Source organism: Pleurodeles waltl, chromosome 1_2, assembly GCF_031143425.1.
Source record: "Pleurodeles waltl isolate 20211129_DDA chromosome 1_2, aPleWal1.hap1.20221129, whole genome shotgun sequence".
Taxonomy (NCBI): domain Eukaryota; kingdom Metazoa; phylum Chordata; class Amphibia; order Caudata; family Salamandridae; genus Pleurodeles; species Pleurodeles waltl.
Genome location: NC_090437.1, coordinates 1,026,496,491 through 1,026,517,689, shown reverse-complemented (window position 1 = coordinate 1,026,517,689; position 21,199 = coordinate 1,026,496,491). Strand labels below are relative to the sequence as shown.

The following is a 21,199-nucleotide window of genomic DNA, read 5'->3' as shown; positions in this document are numbered from 1 at the left end:
CTCCAGAGTTAGGAGGCTGTATTTCGATCTGAAGGCATGGATTTCCAGTGGGATTGTATTGTCAGGTCCGATCTCTATTCTTCAGAAGGGGTGCCCTCTCTTCCCACAGTTATTTGCATTATATATTGAACAATTTATTCAATCTCTTAAGGGGATGGAGGAGATAGAATATTTGGCACTGCACCACTATGAAGTAAAAATCCTGGCGTACACGGACAACATTGCTGTCTTGACCCCTGCCCCGATCAGTGGTTTACGGGCAGTGGTTGTTGCAGCGCAATCGTTTGGTAAAGTAGCTGGGTACAAGCTAAATCCGGGTAAGACTCAGATCTTATCCAGTCTGATTCCTCCTACCCAGGACAAGCGGTGGGTTCAGTCATTGATGTATCTTGGAGTCACCATATCTGTTAATATCTCTGAGATCCTTGAGATTAATTATGGGGAGTTGTATCATAATTTTTTCTCAAAAGGAATCGCTTTCACCTGGGCTTTATCAGTCGTTGCAGTCTTAAGATGATCATCCTCCCTTGGTACCTTTTATTTTCATTGTATTCCGCTTTTTCTTTCTGTGGCTTTCTTTACACAAGTGGAGGCTTTGTGGCAGAAGTTCTTTTGGGGCTATCAAAACCTTGTAGCAAGATCCAGTTTCTATAACAGCCCAAGGAGGACGGGGGATCTCACTCCTGATACTTGGGTTTTACTCTCTGGTGTCATTTTATGTCCGACTTAGGATGGTTCTAGGATGGGAGGGGTGGCCATTGGGTCATATGTTTGCAGTGAATCAGTTACTCTCTGTGTGGGTAATGTTGACACAACGTACTTTAAGCTAACTCGCTTCAAGATGCTTAAAGTTTTCCATCTCATCCTGGGCTCCTTTAAGAGAGTATTCCCGGGTATCACCCCATTTAATCAGCTTACTTATTTGGGTTATAACCCTATCCTCCCTCCTAATGTCCATGGAAGTTTTAAGGAGATTTGGGGAAGGGTCAACCTCTTGACTTTCTGTCAGTTATTCAACGGTGATGCTCTTTCTTTGTTTGGGAACTTACAGCAACAGGTCTCTCTTCCTCATACAGCCTTTTTTAGGTATTTTCAGATGCAACATTTCATTTCAAGTCGTAAGGAAGCAGATCGGATCTGTTCTCATAATCCTTGTCTGGATCTTATTACGTGGGCCCCTTTAAAGAGAAACATTGGGTTGGTCTACAAGTCAATCTGTTGTTCATCCTATAATCAGGTGGATGATCCTTTCCTGCTGAGGGCCAACAAGTGGAGCATTTTACCTAATTCGGTGGTAACGGTTGCTGACCTCTGGTGCAGTAAGGTGTTGTCCCACGTAGCTTTGAACGTATCTTGTATTAAGGTACATGACCTTAAGTGTATCAGTGATTGATAATATACTCTGTACCTTCTTTTTATGATGAATCTGCGGTCTGAGGATTGCTGTTCTCATTGTGGATTTGCAGGAGCAAATGTGGTTCATGTCTTTGCATCTTGTCTGGCTCTGTGTCTGTATTGTGCCTTTGTTTTTGGCAAGATGGGGAGCATCTCTAATTTGGTGGTCAACTTTGATCCCAAGTGATCATGTTGGGTCATTAATCTGCTATTCCATCTTATTTTTGGGGTCCATACTTCTTTTCTATCGCATTAGTACAGGTGATTGTTGCGTTATTATGGCTTTCCAGTGAGCCTCCTGATCCATGGAGCTGGTGGTGGGAATTTTTAAAGATAAGTCGGCTGGAGATGTTGCTAATTGAGAATGACCTTCGGAGGAAGAAGTTGGGGCAGATCTGGGATCCTGGTTGGGGGTGGCTGGCCTCTGTGGTTGCTTCACAGGGTGGGCCTACCTAGCCTATTAGTTTGACTTGTTCTCCACTGTGCTTTCCTTCATATAGGTTTGGTTGCGTGGCTATGCATATATTACTTTGCCTTATCTGCTCTTCCCCCTTTTCATTTTCTGTTCTTCTCTCTTTCAATTGTCAAACTGACAAGCGAGCTATGTGATCCCTATGTCTTGGTATTGGTTGTCTAGCTTGCGATCAAAAAAGTAATAAAAAAAAATCTGAGAGGGAGCATTTAATGTCTAGCTATATTATACTGCCATCAGACCATTTGACCCACTCTACCCATGGAAGGAATTTACTACCGAAGAGGATTGGTAGAGGTCAGAAATGATGGACTAAGGCTGACAACAGGGGAATGCATTATGTGTTGACCATCAGGACTCAAGCTGAGCGGTGAAGATGTGTGGAGCACTTACTGAAGGCACAATCATCAGGATGGGAGACCCTTAGAACTGGAGTGTTTACATCATTATGCGTTTGGAACTGTTCCTATACTGCAGAGCTGGGGTGAACCCGGCAGGGGTTTTTATGGAGACTTAGGGCCTGATTACGACCTTGGCGGAGGGGATTACTCAGTCCCAAATGTGACGGATATCCCGTCTGTCATGTTACAATATAATGGAACTTGTAATACGACGGGCGGGATATCCGTCACATTTGGGACGGAGTAATCCCCTCCGCCAAGGTCTTAATCAGGGCCTTAGTCTTGTGTTTATTGTTTGCCTGGTGGTTGCAAAACTAATAAAAAGATTTCTTTAAAAAAAGAAAGAAAATTCTACCCATTGAGGGCTGAATGTTTCACGGTAATTGGAGAAACAGAAAGCAAAACTGTCGACTGTGCTTCCTCGGTGGAAGTTTACTTGCATGTTTTATTAAAATGATTCTGAGTCTCCCTGTGCAGTCTAGACTTTTAGCTTGCTTTAGGTGTTTCTCGTTGGCTTCAGAGTTTTGTCAACTTGTTTGTACAATCTTACTTTGTCCAGAAGCTGGTAACTTGTTTAAAGTGTTCCCAAAGGAGAGATCCATTTTGAATTGTACTTTCTTTTCCTGGTATTTTACATGTGCCTGCTCTACTATGAGTATAATGCTTCATGGACTATTGCTGTATCACTTTGAGTTTTAATCTGATCTTTATACCGGTTAGCATATGAGGCAGAACAGGGCAGTACCATGTTCCTGGTGGGTATCCTGTGAATACACTTGGATGCTGCAACTGAATCTGTTTTTTCGTGAAGCGATTCCGTTATGTAAATTAAGATCTGTCTGTTCGTACAGACCAGGTGCAATGTACAACTAATGTCAATATAAAAACACTGGAATGTTTTAGCAGAGGCCCTATATTCCCTATCTGCCACACCGTGGACTTTAGTTTACCTCCCAACCTTAGTAGATGTTGTATCTACCTTCAGTTACTTTTCGACAATTTTATAATCTGCCCAATGCTCTAATTTAAACATTATTAAACCAAACTATACCGTGTTTATCAATCATCACTTTATTGAACTAGGCAACACTATGCTAGCCACCTTGCAGGGGCCAATAAAATGAAGATGCCAATGTTGGGACAGGCTTGATCACTTGGAAGTGTAAACAGGTATTGTGGTGTGCAGAAAATACTGCAGATTAACTTTTGCCTAAATGGTCTGGTTATGATCAAGGTAGACAAGCTAGGTTAGAGAGTTAGGTCTCACCAGCAATTTGGAAAACTCTATATGAACATGTATATCCTATACAATGGGATACTCACAATGAAAAGTAAGGCACAGTTTTAACTTAGGAACACAGAAAAAGTAAACACTAAACATGTTAAACAGTAAGCTAAAACCATACAACATAAGTCCACTTGAACACCACAACGAGTTCTTGGGATATTTAACGTAGGAACAAGCATTGTCAAAGGCTTCTAACTGGAAATGCAGGCCAGACCTATTGTCTTTGCTAATGCTTGTTATCGTTGGAGCTTTTTAAATGAGGTGCTGTGCACAGAATTGTGTGGTGTGCTTAGGCTGTTACAGAAAACAGGATGTGACGCAAAGGTTAGAGAATGTAAATATCACAGTCCTAACCAGCACGTTTTTTTGCAGAGTTACTTTTCACTTGTTTGTACAATTTTACATCACAATGTATACAATTTTATTTGAAGAACAATGAAAGAAAATGATTTCAGAGAAAAAGAATTCAGAGGTCTTTAAGGGCAGTGTGTACAGCTGCGGCTGTTGCAAACCTCAAGGGTAGAGGCAGGGGGGAGGCAGACGGGGGGTAGAAATGAAAAAAAAAAAAAAAGTTACCTCTCACCACGATGCCGCCATCTCCTGCCACCTTGTTCCTTTTCCCTCGATGTGGTGTCCCAGCATTCACTGGGACACCAGCGCAGGCTCCCCAGTAGTCCTAGTGCTGCTTTCATGCTAAACCTAGCACCAAAGCAGCATCAGGATTGGTCTGAGTGGCTTGGACTGCCGCTCATACACAACCCTGGAGTCTGTGTGCAGTTTCTCCAGCCTGGCTGTGTACACAACTGGGTTGGAGAAACCTAAGTGCGCATGTGTGTTTGGCCAACCTGCAATGGCCAGCAAGACATTCATGCGTACTTAGATGTACTCTCTGCTCCTTTCTCCCACCTCCTGTGGCCTAGCCCCGCCCTGCACTTCTCAATCAATCAGTGATTACTAAAGCACCGCTCATCACCCAGAGTGTCTCAAGGTGCTGTTTGCGGGCGTGCTGCTCAGTCGAAGAGCAAGGTCTTGAGGTCTTTCCTGAACTGCTTCAGTGATGTGGTCTGCCTGAGTTTGAGAGGTAGCGTGTTCCATGTGTGGCTTGTAAGGTAGAAGAAGGATCTTCCTACTGCTGTGCTTTTCTGGATCTTGGGAACGGCTGCGAGGGCAAGCTAGGAAGAACAGAGTTGTCTGTTAGGTACGTAAAAGGCGAGGCGGTGGTTGAGGTATGCTGGCCCTATGTTGTGTAGTGCCTTGTAGGTGTGGATCAGGAGTTTGTATGTGATGCGCTTGTTGACTGAGAGCCAGTGTAGGTCTCTGAGGTGGGAGGAGATGTGGCTGTGTCGGGGGATGTCCAGGATGAGTCTGGCTGAGCCAGAAGATGAAAAATAAAACAATATTAAGCTATCATTTTATTTTTCATCTGCTGGCTCTTAGCCAGGGGGGCGACGGCCCTCCACTATTGCCAAGGAGCCGCCCATGAGTGTGTATCCGTATTCTAAGTGTCGCAGGTTTAGGGGAGATGGGTGAGAGACAGATTATTTTATAAGACATAAAACATTTTACTAATTAGCTTGTACAAAAGGATTTTGTTGCCTTAACTAAACACTGCATTTAAAGGTTGATTTTGTCTTTAAAACTTGCACAATTACGTACTTGGCTGAGCGTCTAACAATTGGCTAATACCGATAATTATCTACTCATACTTTGTAGCTTGTTTTTTTTGTATAATTTTATAAAAATGTGTTCCTAGACTAAGATAGGGGGACTACTCTACTCCCAGGTTCACTCTGGTCAGACTCTCTGTACATGCAGACACTTCTCATCTTAGAGAGTCTCTGAGAACCCTCTGATTCTAGCACTTTTTGCTCTTTTCTCTTTGCTGATGTCTTGGATTCATCTGAGACTGACATTATCCTGCTTGGACCTATTACTGAGAGATTACTGAGAGATTCTACTGAACATATCAGAGAGATACTTGACTAGCAAATAATATAGTTTCACATCTGAGACAGGAACTCTTCAAGGGGCCTGTTGAACTTTATTTTCCTGAAATAGATTTGAATGGGAATTAGATCTGTATGGGAGATGTTATATGCATTGTTCTGTAATTTGTATTGATCTTAATTGATTTGCTAATAAAGATATTTATGAGCTAATAATTGTAATAGCATTTTTTAAAATAGAACCCAAAACTCTCATCATTGACTCTTAAAAGAAAACGTCATTGAGGAATTGAGAATATTTTATGTTTTTGATTTGCCGTTCTTTCCCTTCTTACTCAAAGGTTCATTGCCTTGGTGTCCTATAGTAAGCGGAAATTTTAAATGAGACAGATGAACAAATATTTATTCCAAGTCTCCGCTTCAACATGGGTGACAGATCTGCTGGAATTTGTGGTGAATGTAGCAATAGGCTAAGAAAGATCTCTGAGTACATGTTTTGCGTCTGTCATTGGCCAGACTAAACGAACTGTAAGGGGGTGATGTTGTGCACCTGGTAGCCGACAGGACCTGGTGTGACAGGAGGTCAGAGGTACCACAGATGAATATTTGCACAACAATAGCTGTGTGTAGAACAGGTTAATGGTCTAAGACCTTATTGCCCTCTGCCGCTCTCCTGCTCTTATGTTGGAGAATTGTGCATGCTGCACATACGTGCGAGATGGGCTTCTTGAGGTGATGCTTGACTGAGATGTGGTGTTGCAGCGTTCGTTTGTAGTTGGAGATGCCCTTGATGAGCTCATTGCGTCTGCCACATACTCCTCTGAACAAGGCATCCTGAGTCTGGTCTTCTGGCTGGCATGCAGCCACTGGAACTACTGCCGTTGTGACCCCTGGAAGGAGCTGTCGAGCAGGTCCTAAAAAAGCAACTATGAGGAGTTGAGGACCAGACCAGGAACCCCGCCAGTTTCTGCTCTGCTTGTGCTGGGAGAAGAGGGTATTTGGAGAACAGCTGGTATGTTGGTTGTGGTTTGGAGGATAGAGTGCCCTGCACATATGCTTTCCTTATGCCCTGACAGGAGATGAGTGTTATCCATGGATCTACCTGGCCCCTATTACTGGGAGAAAGGTGACTAGTGTAGATAGAAGTGCATATAAAAATGCTTCTAGTGCTGCATTGGAACACCAGGTCTGAAGCTACAGAGCCTGACATGTAAAGCTGTCCACGTCCGTGACCTTCCCTAAAGAGACACATGGACACAGAAGAAATGCTGTATCATACGGCATGTAACAAAGCTGCTGCTGGTCCATGTGGCATGACACATTTACAGCACCACACCTATACCTCACTGAAGGGCCATTGGTGCCCATTTATGAACTAAATCTTTTTATATATATATATATATATATTAACTGGAACGGTGCACCAGCCTACAGTACAGTGTATGCGCCCTTCACTATTCTCATGTACTGCAACGCAACCTCTTAATGAGCAGAATAACACAAGTGCTGCCAAATCAAATGGCTATAGAGAGGAAAATCAACACACGGATGGTGCCTAAACCCCTTTGTAATGGTTTTTAATGCTCTCTTCGTGCTTACATGAGGTCTGGTGGACAGCTGCGCCGTCAAGCAAAGCCTAAAAAGATTGTTTTATCATGTGAATTCAAAGATCACCAGTTAGTTCTATTTATTTAAAAATATAACTTTTAAAGATACTTTTCTTCGCTATATGAACAACTGTGAGTCCACGCATTATTTTCTTATCACTAATTCTCAGAGCAAACACAGCTTCCAAGAAACACTGCCCTGATAAGCGCAACCCTTTCCGCGGAAGTCACCTTATCCCGTCAGTGTCTTCACGTAAACATATCCACGGCTGCCTGCTTTTAAAGGACACTCAGTGCCTGTGTTGTGGTTCAGAAATACTGCACCACCGGCGTCTAAAACAGACCCAGACTCCACCTGGTTTCTAAATTCTGAAAATAGAATTGCGAAAGAAATTAAATGAGTGATGTTAACGCTGGAGAAAATCCGTTTTTTTAAGGACCGGATAAGAAAACATCAGTTGTTTGAGTTCGTCTTGCTTCCACCAAATAATATCTTTTGACTGAAGACATCGAATAAGGACAATATTCTTTGTTGCACACATTTGCACATATTTTGATGTCAGGAATTCTACAAAAATGATATTGCACCACAAATTAAGTATCAAAATATTCATGAGGCCAATTCGAAAAATAAATTATGCCGGTAAAATTTGTTATGCGAAATTCATGAAACTGCTCAAAATTTAACATCATGCGATTTTGTGTAATTTTTGCACAGCAATGACTAGTTGACCCAGAAACTGTATTGTAAAGAGATATTTTTTGCTCAAATTAGACTCCTCCTGGTATCTCAAATGGCTTTTTTTTTGTTTACACCGGTTATGCTCGTTTGAAAAACGTAACGTGATATATCAGCAAACTTCATTTCGTACAAATAGTATAAGTTAGCCTACTTTGTGAAGTTCATGTTCACCATTCATGTCTAGTGTCACACAGCCCTCTACATTGCAGCTTGCACTGTGTCAGCAAGGTGCTTTTAGAGCATAGAAAGGGCTGTGGCCTTGGAACGCACAAGATGGTCTGGGAGAATGACCCCAGAGAGCTCAAGCTTCTTTAGAGTGCATCCAAAAATGCACACTTTGGGACCTTACACTTACGAACACGAATGTCTATACCCCAAACAAAACTATTTACTTTTGTTAACGCACAGTCCTACAGCTTTACAGATGTTCCAGCCTACTGAATATTCTTATGAGTACACCCACTCTCCTCTTGAGAGATGGTGTCTCTGCCTTGATCGGTTCCTTTATGTTTCCTGCACAGTCACCTCAGGCAGTCCGCAGCAATTCGTTCTCCATTAACTCAGCAACATCACAACCATTGTCCACCCAACAATCTACCTTCTTCTTAATAAGTGCTGTATATTTCAGAACACCACCTCTACACCCAGTGACATTCTCACAATCTTCTCCCACTTCCTGATCACCTTTACAACTTCCCTTAAATCCAGCTCCTTTATTCAGCTACAGATATTCTTTTGTAGGTACCAGTCCATATTTCACTCCTTTGTCCTACAGATACAAAACATCTCATTCTAATGTGTCCTTGAATCTTGCTACCAGACTTAAATAATGTATCTTTCCAAAATCGAATTAACCATATTTTTTCAAATCTATTTTTTTTGCACATGAAAATACATTTTCTCGTCTGTACATTCACTTCTTTGTAGGTCTGGTGTGAGCCAAGACCTTTCATTTAAGCAATTGTTTTCACCTTGCCCAGCCCTCTCCCAAATCCTGGGTAATGGCAAAGGCATTTGTCCTGGTCACGGAGAGTTTAGCTAAGCATTAACATAAGCCTGTCCGTTACATAGGTTCATTTGCACTGGTTTTTCTCTTCTATGAGCCTGCCTGAACTCTAATATATTCAAAATGATATGCGTTCGTGTGCTGGCACCATCATACCATGGCCTCCCACCAGGGATTACCATCATTGTGGCACGGCCAGCCTTTTATCATGAATTATCGCAGTTGTGCTAGAGCCAGCTAGAGATTGCAGCTGTTGCGTCAGGCCCAGCATTTTATCAGGAATTATCACAATTGTGCCAGGGTAAACATTTTGCCAGGGACTGCTACCATTTGTTCATGGGTCAGCATTTTACTAGGAATTACCTCTATTGTGCTAGGGTCAGTGTGTTGCCCGGATTTACTGCTATTTTGCCAGTGGCAGCATGTTGTCAGTATTTGACATAATTGTGCCCAGGGCCAGCCTGTTGCCACTGATTACCAACCTTGCAGCAGGGTTGACAATTTGCCAAATATTCCCACAATTGTGCAGTGACTTACATGTTGCAAGGGAATGCCACTGTCATGCCAGGGCCAACCTTTTGCACTAATTACAACAGTTACTAGGTCCAGCATTTCATAAGTGGGGTTAGTGGGTCAAACATTCGGTCTTCATCCACCAATACAGGCGCACAAACACACAGATATTCAGTTGCACGCACACATTCTGAAGTGTGGTGAAAACACATATTTTAATACAATCAAAACAAATCAGTATGAGGGGGCATGGCTTACTGCTGATCAAAATGGCCACTTGCTAGAGCATCTCACGTTTTCCATCAGCCCAGTCCACCAAAATCTGTTGTCTTATCTGTCTCCTGCAGCCCCAGCAAGACTGATTCTAGTGCTGAGGCTGTAGGGATGAATAAGAGGCCTTTATCTGTGTCCCGCTGCCAGGGCAAGACTGACATTGCTGGGTAAGGCTTAGTGTGGCATGGGATGCCACTGCCCGAGTAATGAGATGACACTGGCGGCGCTGCACTGAGTTGGTTAGTGGGGTGCTGGACTTTGCCTGTGAGAGACAGTGTATTACAGCGGCCCCCACAGAGACCAGTACAGGGGCCGACATGGACGCCGTCTCGTTGAAGATTCAGTGGAGCACCAGTGGTGGGGTGGTGCCCGACTTAGGGCCTTGGCCGCAGCCGTGTCTCTGAAAATTGCCCGGCCAGCGAGTGACTCTGCAGGGGTGAGGAGCGCTTGGAGGAAATCACCATCAGGCGACCCTACCTAGTAGCAAAAAGTTCCTCCATGAGGCGAGACTGGTGAGCTGTGAGGTGCAGGCCCCCTGTGAGTGACATGAGGCCCTGATATGAAGTGGGAGAAGAGCCCTATTGGCCAGTTCGCACCACATGGGCTGATCGCTGACAAGTGAAGACGGCTGACCTGTCTGCACGTACCCTTTGACTGGGCCCCAGTAGTCATGAGGTGACATTGATAACCCCCAGTTGATATCCGTAGGTCCTGTAAGGTGCTGGGCAAGGGCCCTGTGAATGGCCAACAAGGCAGCCCCGTGGGACCATTAAGGATTCTGGCAGCATGATCAGTGTTGCGGTACTGATGGGGAGGGGCCAAGGAATTGCCGCCTGGCCTCTGAAAAGCTACTACAACTGTACAACTGTGGGCCTCTCTTCCCCAGTCTCTCACCAACACCGAAGTAAAAATAATGCGAAGTGGTTGCAGGGCAACCATTGGTACTGTTCTGTAAGTTCCATAGGGGGGAGCCCAGTTACGGATTCCTTAGGGGTCAGCTTTGCGTGGGCTCGGCAGTTCCAGTACTTGTACTGTGTAAGAGCCCAGAGGCACTTGAACGCCAGGAGACTGAGAGGTCTGGCTCCTTGGAGCACTGCCCTATACAGTAATTGCCACATACTCGGTGTAAGAGGAGCGGGGAGTGACTTCTACGCAGCAAACTATTTTTTGGCTATGGACACTGGATACTTGATCTGTGGCCCCTGCAGTGCAATATCTCATGTGTGGCTCTTGAGAGGAGCTGGGATGGCTGGGGGGCAAATGGTGGGAAAACAGACAGGCCTCAGGGGAGGCCCATGTCTGGCTGGTACCCCTGGCTGGAGGTGGCAACTACCGCAGTAGCACCAAGGCCAAAACCAGTGACCGGCAGATATGACCAGAGATCAGGGTGTGTGAGCAGGGCACCAGACTAAACTAGACAAATTTGCCCTTCCCTGTAATGGACCCAGTAAAGCGGGGATGGAGGAATAGCGGAACCAGGTGGAACATCCCCAGCATTAGGATGGATCACTCACACTCAGACACTATGGCAGCAGTCCAGAAGGTTTCGGAGTCCCTGGAGACAAAAATCATCATGTTCTCAACAAAATGTGAATGCAAGAGTGAAGGAAGCAGAGGACTTGATCACGTCTCTTGGGGCCGTGACTGCAGCCCTGAAGAAGCAGATCAAAGAACTGCACACTGCCATAGAGGTCTTAGGGGCAAAGCTGGAAGATTTTAAGGTGTGCCCAAGATGGAATAACATTTGCTTGGTCAGGGTCCCTGAGAAGGCAGAGGGGCCAGCAGTAGACCTTTTGTGTGGAAGACCTACTTCTTAAAGTATTACAGCCCCAGGCCTATCGAACTACTTCCCTGCTGAATCAGCCCATAGGGTCCCAGACTGTCATGGGGAGTTGGGAGGGGAAAACCATCAATGTTTGCCCGGTCTGTGTCCTTCCATGCCTACATGACATTATGCTACCTGACTTAAGTGCCCTTCTACTTTGACTGCCGGACGGGAAGTTGCTCACTCTCTGTTTAATTTCCTTACAGTCCTTGGGTTGACTGAATTATGACAGGCCCATAACCGCAGGGAACAGCAATTCACATTCCACTCAGGGGCACATGGGAATCTTTCCCTTATTGACCATCTTCTTTCCCTTCCACACCAGCTTCATTACTTCTCTGTCACCTGGCTAGAGACATCCCTGATCACTCTCCCACATGGGTGATGTTTCCTGGGATGGGGGTGTGGGTCCCGAAACACGTACTGTATCACTTAACCCCTGGTATCTTACGCTGGCCAATGTTAGAAAGAGACTAATTGATGCAACTGAGCATTATTTTGCCAAGAACAATTCTTCAGTTAACTCCTCTCAGACGCTTTGGGAGGCATATAAGGTGACAACTGAAGGTCAGACACTCCCTTTAATTGTGGGGCACAAGAAAAGAAAGAGGGCCAGGCTTGAGACGGTAGAACAGAAGATTTAAACATGGAAAGTGAGCTTATTTCACTGGATAATAATATGGCCAGTCATTCCCTCCTGCTGAAGCATGAAGAATATAGAGACGTGGTGACAAATGCCACCCTGATGAGGCATAGGACCACACAACACCTCTTGTATGAGGTCAGTAACCAGACTGGTAAGCTATTAGCCTGGTTAGACAGGAGGGAGCAGGCCGGGTGCTGGAGGTTAAGACAAGGGAAGGTACATTAGTGAGAGATATTCAGGGCATGGTGAATGTGTTTGCCACCTACTACACCCAGTTATACTCCTCGGCCGTGATAGCCACAATGGAGGTGTCCCAGGAGTTCCTGTCTGATATCCGCCTGCCAAGTCTCCCGACCGCAGACTGCGCTCTTCTTGAAGGGGAAATAACGAAAGATGAAATAATAAGAGCAATAGGTGACCTGGACCCAGGCAAGGCAGTCGGCCCTAACGGGGTGTCAGTTGAGTTATACAAACTGACAGCCCAGAAACTGGCTCCTCACGTTGAAAATGTTTAAGGAGAGCTGGCTATGCAGCTTGTTTCCAAAGGACCAGAGGCTGGCCTCCATAGTGGTCTTCCTTAAAGAGGATAAACCACCCAATGATTGCGCCTCTTACAGGCCAATATCACTTCTCAGTGCTGAGGTTAAGATCTTAGCCAAGGCTTTGGCCTCTTACCTGAACAAGGTTATTACAGACCTGGTCTTTTCGGACCAATTGGACTTTATGTCCAATGGCAGCACCACCTTTAACCTGAAACAACTTCATGGCGTACTCAACCTGGTGCCCAATCTACAGGCGCGCACACTGGTGCGCTCTTTGGATACCAGAATGGTGTTTGATTCTGTGGAGTGGGTATATATCTTTGAGGTACTGGCTAGAATGGGCTTCAGCCAGTGCTTCATACTTTGGGTGCGACTTTTGTACGCTGATCAGTTGGCACAGGTAAGGGTAAATGGGGGGGGGGGGCATTCCGTGAATTTGGGCTCTAGGGAGGTACTAGACAGGGCTGCCCCTTGTCGCCCTTAATCTTTGCCCTAGCTCTAGAGCCCTTGGCGGCCTGGATCAGTCAGAATCCCCTGTTCGGCAGTTTGTAATTAACTGATCACTGGAAGGTTAAAATATCTCTATAGGCGGACGATGGCCTGCTTTATGTGTCAGATCCTGAAAATACCCTGAGCAGGCTAATGCAGATCATTACCATCTTTGCCTATTATACTATTTGCTACTATAACTATAGGTCATACTATTAACTGAAGAAAATCGGTTATCCTATTTAAAATATATATATATATATATATATATATATATATATATATATATATATATATATATAATAGAGAGCGAGAGAGAGAGAAATAGAGAGAAATAAATAGAATAGAAAATAGGTTATACTATTAACTGAAGAAAATCCCAAATATAAAATCTGCAGGGATGGTTCCTACAGTTACCCTGTGAGGTGGAGATAGCCTCGGAGGGGTTCCGCTACCTTGGGATTTATGTAACGAAGGACCCAGACTTGTTCTTCCTCAGGAACCTGTTGCCACCACTAGAGAGGCTGACATTAGATGTCCAACATTGGTGGTCCCTGCCGTTGTTACTCTTAGACAGCTGCTATTTTTAAGATGATGTCCCTGCCTCGTTTCATGTATGTCCTGCAAAAAATGCTGTATCCTGTTTTAAGAAAATAGAGGGCAAGATTAGGGCGTTGCTCTGGGATGGAAGCCCGGCACGGATAGTGCAGCACAAACTGACGAGGGGATGGTATGATGGGGGGAATAGCCCTGCCTTATATTAAAAAATACTACAGGGCAGCGCAATTGATCACCAATAAACAGTTGGGGCATCCTCTCCCCGAAGGAACCCGCGTTTCGGTTGGACAAACTGGTGCTGCAACCAGAGGTTCATCTAAGGACTCTTTATGGTACTCCAAGACACACCAACATTGATGGATTGATTGGGACTGTAGTTGACCTCTGGCACACAGCCACGCGGGCCCTAGGGTGGAGAGGTAAGATCACACACTCCACTCCCGTTTGAGACTCTGCAGCATTGGGTACACTGGGAAAGTTACTAAGGTTTGACAAATGGGACCTCATTGATATCTCTCGGTGGGAGACTTATGGACTTGGGGAGATGTCATCCCCTTAGCAGACTTGCAGCGGGACTACCAACTGGCCCCAGCCGAAACGTATTGCTACATACAGGTATACCATGCATTGAGGGCAGTGTTGCTGAAGGGAGGGAAGCTCCTGGAGGCTTTGCTCCTGAAAGACCGGCAGCTTGACGAGTACATGCCACGTAAAGCCACATCCCTAACATACCCTCAGGCAATTAAGAGCACTGGGACCATGACTTGGGAGGCCTAGAAAATGACAAGTTGGCGGAGGCCCTGGCATCTCCTAGAGAGGTGGCTATACAGGTGGGTTTCCACCTAGTTCAGTTACAGGTCCGCCACCATTCCTATTACGTTAAGACCACACTGGTTAAGATGGTTAGAGCACCTAATGAAAGCTGCCATTGAGGTTGTTGACCCACTGGTCCGTTTATACCATATAAAATGGGACTGTCCAACACTGCAAAGCTTTTGGGTGGCTGTAGTTGTATGTATAGGCGAGGTGTGTGGGAATTCCCTCACTGCCTCAGCAAAGTGGTGTCTCCTGAATATCTGGGAAGAAACAGATCTGCTCTGTATGGAGTGTTTTTGGCTCACTTTAGGGTTGGCTGTAACTAAATGGATTGTGGCAAGATAGTGGGACGTGGAACAAGCGCCGCAGCCGGTGGAATGGAAATGTGATATGGATTGGTGTATGTTGACTGAGAGAGTGGTATATAAAGGCTAGGATGCCCCAAAACTGGGCAAAGATCGGGGAAGTTGGAATAGCTACAGTGGTGATATACGTGACAACCTCACCTCTGTAGGAGGGGGTAGGCAATGATTAGATGCCACCCAGTGAACAGTTTGATTTTTATACTTGTTTTATTGAAATGGCAATAAAAATAGCTGTAAAAAATAAATAAATATCAGTACACATCGTGATGCCATTTCCACACATTGTTCGTTCACTGTATAGTTTATTCAGTAAAACTCTATTTCTGTGCAAATGCAATGGTCATTTCAATTGAAAATATGTTGTCTGTAATGGTAGTGTGCTATTGTACCATTCTATATATGTTGTCTGTAATGGTAATGTGCTATTGTACCATGCATGCTTCACTCTGCCAGTCCACTCTACAGCATTCTACTCCATGATACACTACATTATTACTCCCCTCCACGACATTCTATGCCACTACTCCATGCTACTCTACCCTGCCCCATGCCACTCTGCCACCCCACTCTCCGCCACTCCACACCTTGCCACTCTACTTCACTCCACCCTATGTCACTCCATGTCACTCTACTCTTTGCCACTGCACTCTACAGTATTCCACGCTACGCCACTCTACTCTGACACTTCATTGTAGGCCACTCCATTCTATGCCACTCAACTCCACGCCACTCTACTCCACGCCACTTTATGCCACTCCACAACACACTGCTCCACAATAATTTACTCCATGATACTCTACTCCATTCCACTTTACTCCACTGTTTGACACTCTACTCTGACACTCCATGACAGTCTACGCCACTCCACACCACTCTACGCCACTCTACGCCACTCTACTTCATGATACTCCACTCTACAACACTCTGCTTCTTTCCATTCTAAAACACTCAGCTCTGCTCTACGCCACTCTGACATTCCACTCCATGATACTCCACTCGACTCAGTTTCACTCTTATCCCTTCCACTCTACTTCACTCCTGAAGCTGAGTCCCAAGATGGCTGCTAACACTTCCTTGTTGAAGTGTCGGCAACCAATCAGATCTCAGTGCAAGATCAGGAGTGTTCACGGAGCCATCGCGTCCGTACATTACGGATTTGGCTTTTCTTTAATATTTCAAAAACTACTGAATGGATTTAACCCAAATAACAAAAAGTTCTCATTCTGGACCAAGAGCTAGCTTTCTGTCAATTTTGGTGTAATTCGTCCAGTGGTTTGGGCACTATAGCGGCTCAAAATCCCTATGGAAAAATGAATAGGAAAAATGTGTTTTGGGACCCCCCCACACTTTTCTCAGCCTACACTTGATGGAACACCTGAAACTTTCCAAACAGCAACCGAAGTGACATCTGTTGTTTTTTGGTAAATTTTGTGAAGATTCATCAAACGGCGCCAAAGGTATTAGCAAAACAAAAAACACTTTTTCTATAGAAACTAGGTCCTAATTATAACTATCTAGAGGAGACTGCTACGTGTGTGTGTGTGTGTGTGTGTATATATATCTATCTATATATATATATATATATATATATATATATATATATATATATATATATAATCTATATCTACACACACAACCTAGTGGCAGTTTATATATATATATATATATATATATATATATATATATATATATATATATATATATATATATATATATAAATATATTACTGAGTGGCAGTTGCATTCTGTAGTTACAGTTAGGACCTAGTTACCATAGAAAATTGATTTTTTGGTTTGCTAATAACTTGACAAAACTTTCAAAAAAAGGTTCATCCACCACAGCTCCTTCCTGAAAGGTTTTGGGGTGATCCATTAAGCGGGGGCCAAGGAAAAAAGGGGGTCTCAAAGCTGAAAATCCCCATTCATTTTTTCAAAGGTCATTTGAACAGCAATACTAAAAAAATGACTGAACGGAATTGCACCAGATTTTGCAGAAAGCAAAATCTTGTTCCAGAAACTGTGTTTTCTATGATTTGGTGTAAATCAGTTTAGCAGTTTCTGACAAATTGTGGTTTAAAAACTTTGTATAAATGAACGGTTGAGTTTGCCAGACACTCGACCACAAAAACTAAAAATAAAGCAATCTGATTGGCCAAGCGGGCTTTCTTCCCAATTGGCCACCTAGCTCCTGTAAGAATCACGGCTCACACAGAAGCTCATCCGCTAAGAGGCTGACTGCAACATGAAAAAAATGTTGCAGTGATGATTACAAGACTCCGAGACTTGTTTTTTTTTATTTGAGTTCTGTGACCCCACTCTCCAAGAAGATTTCACCCTTTGAAACCCCATCCCCTGGGACCAGTTTCATAATATGGGAAGGGGGGCTCGCAGACACTCCCCCACCCCCAAGTGTCAAAGAGTGCCCAAGGACCCCCAGCACCCTGGGCTGCTTCATTTTGAGGTGAGGGGGTGTTCTGTCCCCCTCCCCAAGGCTCAAAGGCCCTGGAAATCCCGTTCCCTGGGGCAATTTAATAATAAGGGGTGGGGGTGTGCGGCCCTCCCTTTCTTGACACTGCAGGAAGCCCCAGTGATCCCATATCCTAGGGTCAGTGGACTTTTTATGGGGAGGGTGTTGCATGGGGCCCACCTCCCCATGATTAGCTCCAGGGACCCCAATCCTTGCAGCTCAATCGTAGTGTGGCGAGGACCCCATCCCCGACAGTGCTGGTTTAAACATACTGTTTTAAACTAACTAAACCACTGAAATTCGCTATTTAAAGTTATCTCAAGTAACTATAACTTGTTCCGTAAAGTAGCTATAATTTGCGCCCCTGCCATGCGCTGCGAGATACCTTTAGTTACTTGAGATAACTGTAACAGGTGAATTTCAGTGGTTTTGTTAGTTTGAACCAGTCTTTTTTAACTGTTAGTTTCACCTAAGACGTCACCTTAATCTTTGTTTTTTTAATGAATTTAAAAGATTTTTTAATTTATAGTCAAATATATTTACAATTCCTACCATCTCTCTAACCTGTCACTTTAACCTGTTTTGTTTCCAATTACTGTATTAGTGTGTGTGTGTTTTTTGTTTTTTTTGCTTTTGATCTCTAACCACCCCTGAACTCTCTAAACACTTTAATTCTCTTTACCTGTGTCCATCCTTCATCCCCCTAAAAAACTGATACTTCCCTTTACCTCTTCCCACTCCAAACCCTAAAAAAATCCCTAACCTCCCTTTACTTCTACTCTCCTCTTAACTTTTAAAACTTCTTACCACCCTTAACTTCTACCCATCAGTGAATTATAAAAATCCTTACCCCCTTTTCCTCCACCCACCCCTGAACCCTTCAACTGTTACCTTTCTTCATCTCTAGCCACCTCTGAACCCTAAAACACCTGTATCTCCCTTTACATATACCCACCCCTGAACCCTCTAATACATACTTTAACTTATTACTAGATACATGAACATCAATTCACCAAAATGCTAGTGGTAGCGGAAGTGACATCATATACCCTTTGACCTTAATGAGGTCCGAGGAAGGGACATCATACGGCCTTTGACTTTGAATCTTCCTAGGCAGCGATGTTGCATGACCTTAAGCCAGATGACATCACAATAATTAACACAGGTGAAGTTCCATAATAATTGCATGATTAATATAACACAAACATCTATTTATGGATGTTTTCTATGTAAAGATGTGGATGTTAAGGGAACAGTTACCTACATTGTAGTTAGCAAGCAAAGTGAGCCTTATGTGTTCTAGTGGAGACTGGAGGGTGGGGGTTTCTCTCCCCTGACCAAATTTAGTAAAAAAACGGGCTCTAATAGTGCATTTCAAGTCCTTTCATGGTGTGCCACGCTATTAAAATTTGATAGCTCCAATGAGTTGACCCCATTATGTTTTAAAATGTCCTGTGTGCACCCCATAAGTCAAAAATGACCTCCATTGCGAGGGCCAGCATTTTGCTATGAAAGTCCATTTTGTCAGAGTATTGCATTCAATATGCCAGTGTTAGAATTTAGCCAACACTGCTATCCATGTAATATGGGGGGCCCGTATGTAAAAAGTTATGTATAGTATGTTGAGGACTGTATTTTGTCCTGGATAACCGTCTGACATATGTCACATTGTCCTCTCATATGCTAAGAATTTCCTTCAGGGTGCTAGCGTCAGCAATTTCCTACAGGTGTCAACTATGCCAAGAATTTCCTCCAGTATGCCAGCACTGATATTCCTCTGTGGGTGCCCCACGCCACTAATGGCCTGTGCTGTGGCAAGCGCTAGCATTTTGCCACGGGTATCCCATATGCGAGTATTGCCTCAAGTATGCCATTGATAGCATTGTAACAATGGTGTTTCTATAAGCTAAGAAGCATGCCAGGTACAACATGAGACTTGCAAGCGTAACACATTCTCACTTATGCTGTTTTTCATTCACTTACAGTCATTCACTCAGTCTTGCTCAGCACTCTCTTGCACCTCTTCATTTTCACTCTCTTTTACACTCACTCTTACCCAGTCTCACTCATTCACATTCTCTCACTCATGTATATTTGCACAATCCCAGATACAAACATGAATGCTCACATATATAAGCAGTCTCAGACAGATTCACTCTCCCCCACGTGCACGCACACCCATTTGAAGCCATTTGTTTCTTCCTTTAAACGCCAGTCAAAGCCCGTTCCAGATCCTGCTGCTCCACTTTTTACTGCATTAATTGTGAATAATATACTGTTATGAAAATGAGCAGAAAACGAGTTTGGAGTCGGACCCTGGAAATGCGAGCTACTCCTGTGCTCCCGGCACAGATCTTGCCACCTCTGAGGCTAGGGGCCGCAAAAGCATTGCCAGGGATCACAAGGGGCAAGCCAGCGACCCCTAACTGACTTCCATGGCTAGATACTTACCTTCACCTGCTTTTTAAAGACGTGTTTTGTAAAGGCTCATGGTTTTAAAAGATTTGAGGACAAAGTAGGTCATTGTAAAACTGTATCGTAAAGGTGACACGTCTAGGTTAATGTATTCCAAATTCCCTCCGAGGGCGTTGACATCATAACGGCACTCGCCCTGAGGCCTCGGACTTCCCTATGGTCGTAGAACTGTTCGATGACTTAAAATAAGCTTTTAAGATATGGTTGGGATGTGCTTCATTGCCCACGTAGCTCCTCGCATACATAATCGATGATTAATTGCTTGCACAACAGAAGCATCCTCTGCCGTTGTGGTTTTGCATCACCCTGGGACACGGCTGGTTTCGGTCTTATTGGCTCTGTTTTACTCCGCACTCAGCATCAAGAGACGGGCAAAGGAAATCTGAATAATTCACAAGACGTGGGGCTGCCGAGCACCTTTTGAAATAGGGCTGTAAAGTAATTCACTCTTATTAACAGCGGAGTGTCGATTCCTGATTGTTTTGCTTGTTACAGAATCGTTCAGAATGTGTATGCAATTAATTAAAGTTTCTAGCAATTTACAATTAGCAACATTTACTGTGACATCACAAAGGTGCAGCGGCCAAATCGCACAGTTTCACCCTACATGTAGTGAAACCAGGGCTTGGGCCTGGCACTGAATGAGGTATGTCTTCTGCAGAAAAGTGAATAGGACACTACAGGCTGTAGGAATATCGGAGGCAAAGTTCAGTGATAAAAGTAAGATTGTTAACAGCCTGCAGACTCCTGCACAAATATGGAATGAGCTGAGGACTGCGAGAAACTGCAGAAATCCAAGGTTATCTGCCCCCTCCCCGTCCCCCAAAGCGCCACCTAGTGGCAGAACTGCTGTGTACACATGCACACACATATTTCTTCGTGGACGCATGTTTCACTCTCCCTCATGTTGTTCAGAGATTCTCAGGGACATTCGCCCCCACATTTCACACTATGCGAATAACAAACAATATAGCTGATCTCCAAAACAGGTGCAACTTAATTCTTTTGGCAATACTATACTGAGATGTCTTGCAGGTTAGGCAAGCGCACGTTACAACATATGTTTTTGAACTGAAGCGGATTTGTCTTATCTGGTAGAGATACATAAACGGTCTGTCTGTTTGCCATTATAAGTAGCTCGTCATTGTGATTGGGACTTCCTCCCTGGCACGAGTGGCACACGTTGAATGTAGTCTTCGAGTGTGGTGTTACTGTACTACCTGCTGCGAGCCTTCCTTCGAGGTTAATACCGTAAGATTCTTCAGCCACAGAGGTCTTTCATGCCGTTACTTTGCGCTTCAATAAAACATGCCATGTATCTTAGCGTGGGTGAAACAACGGCCTTGTGTATTTTTTAATCTTTAGATGATTGGT

At 44.2% G+C, this 21,199-nt stretch overlaps 1 protein-coding gene across 2 annotated transcripts in view; it reads left to right on the top strand.

The window, feature by feature from the left end:
- KLHL5 (kelch like family member 5) overlaps positions 1 to 21,199 on the top strand; it is a 439,436-nt gene that overhangs the window by 174,841 nt on the left and 243,396 nt on the right. The window lies entirely within an intron of this gene.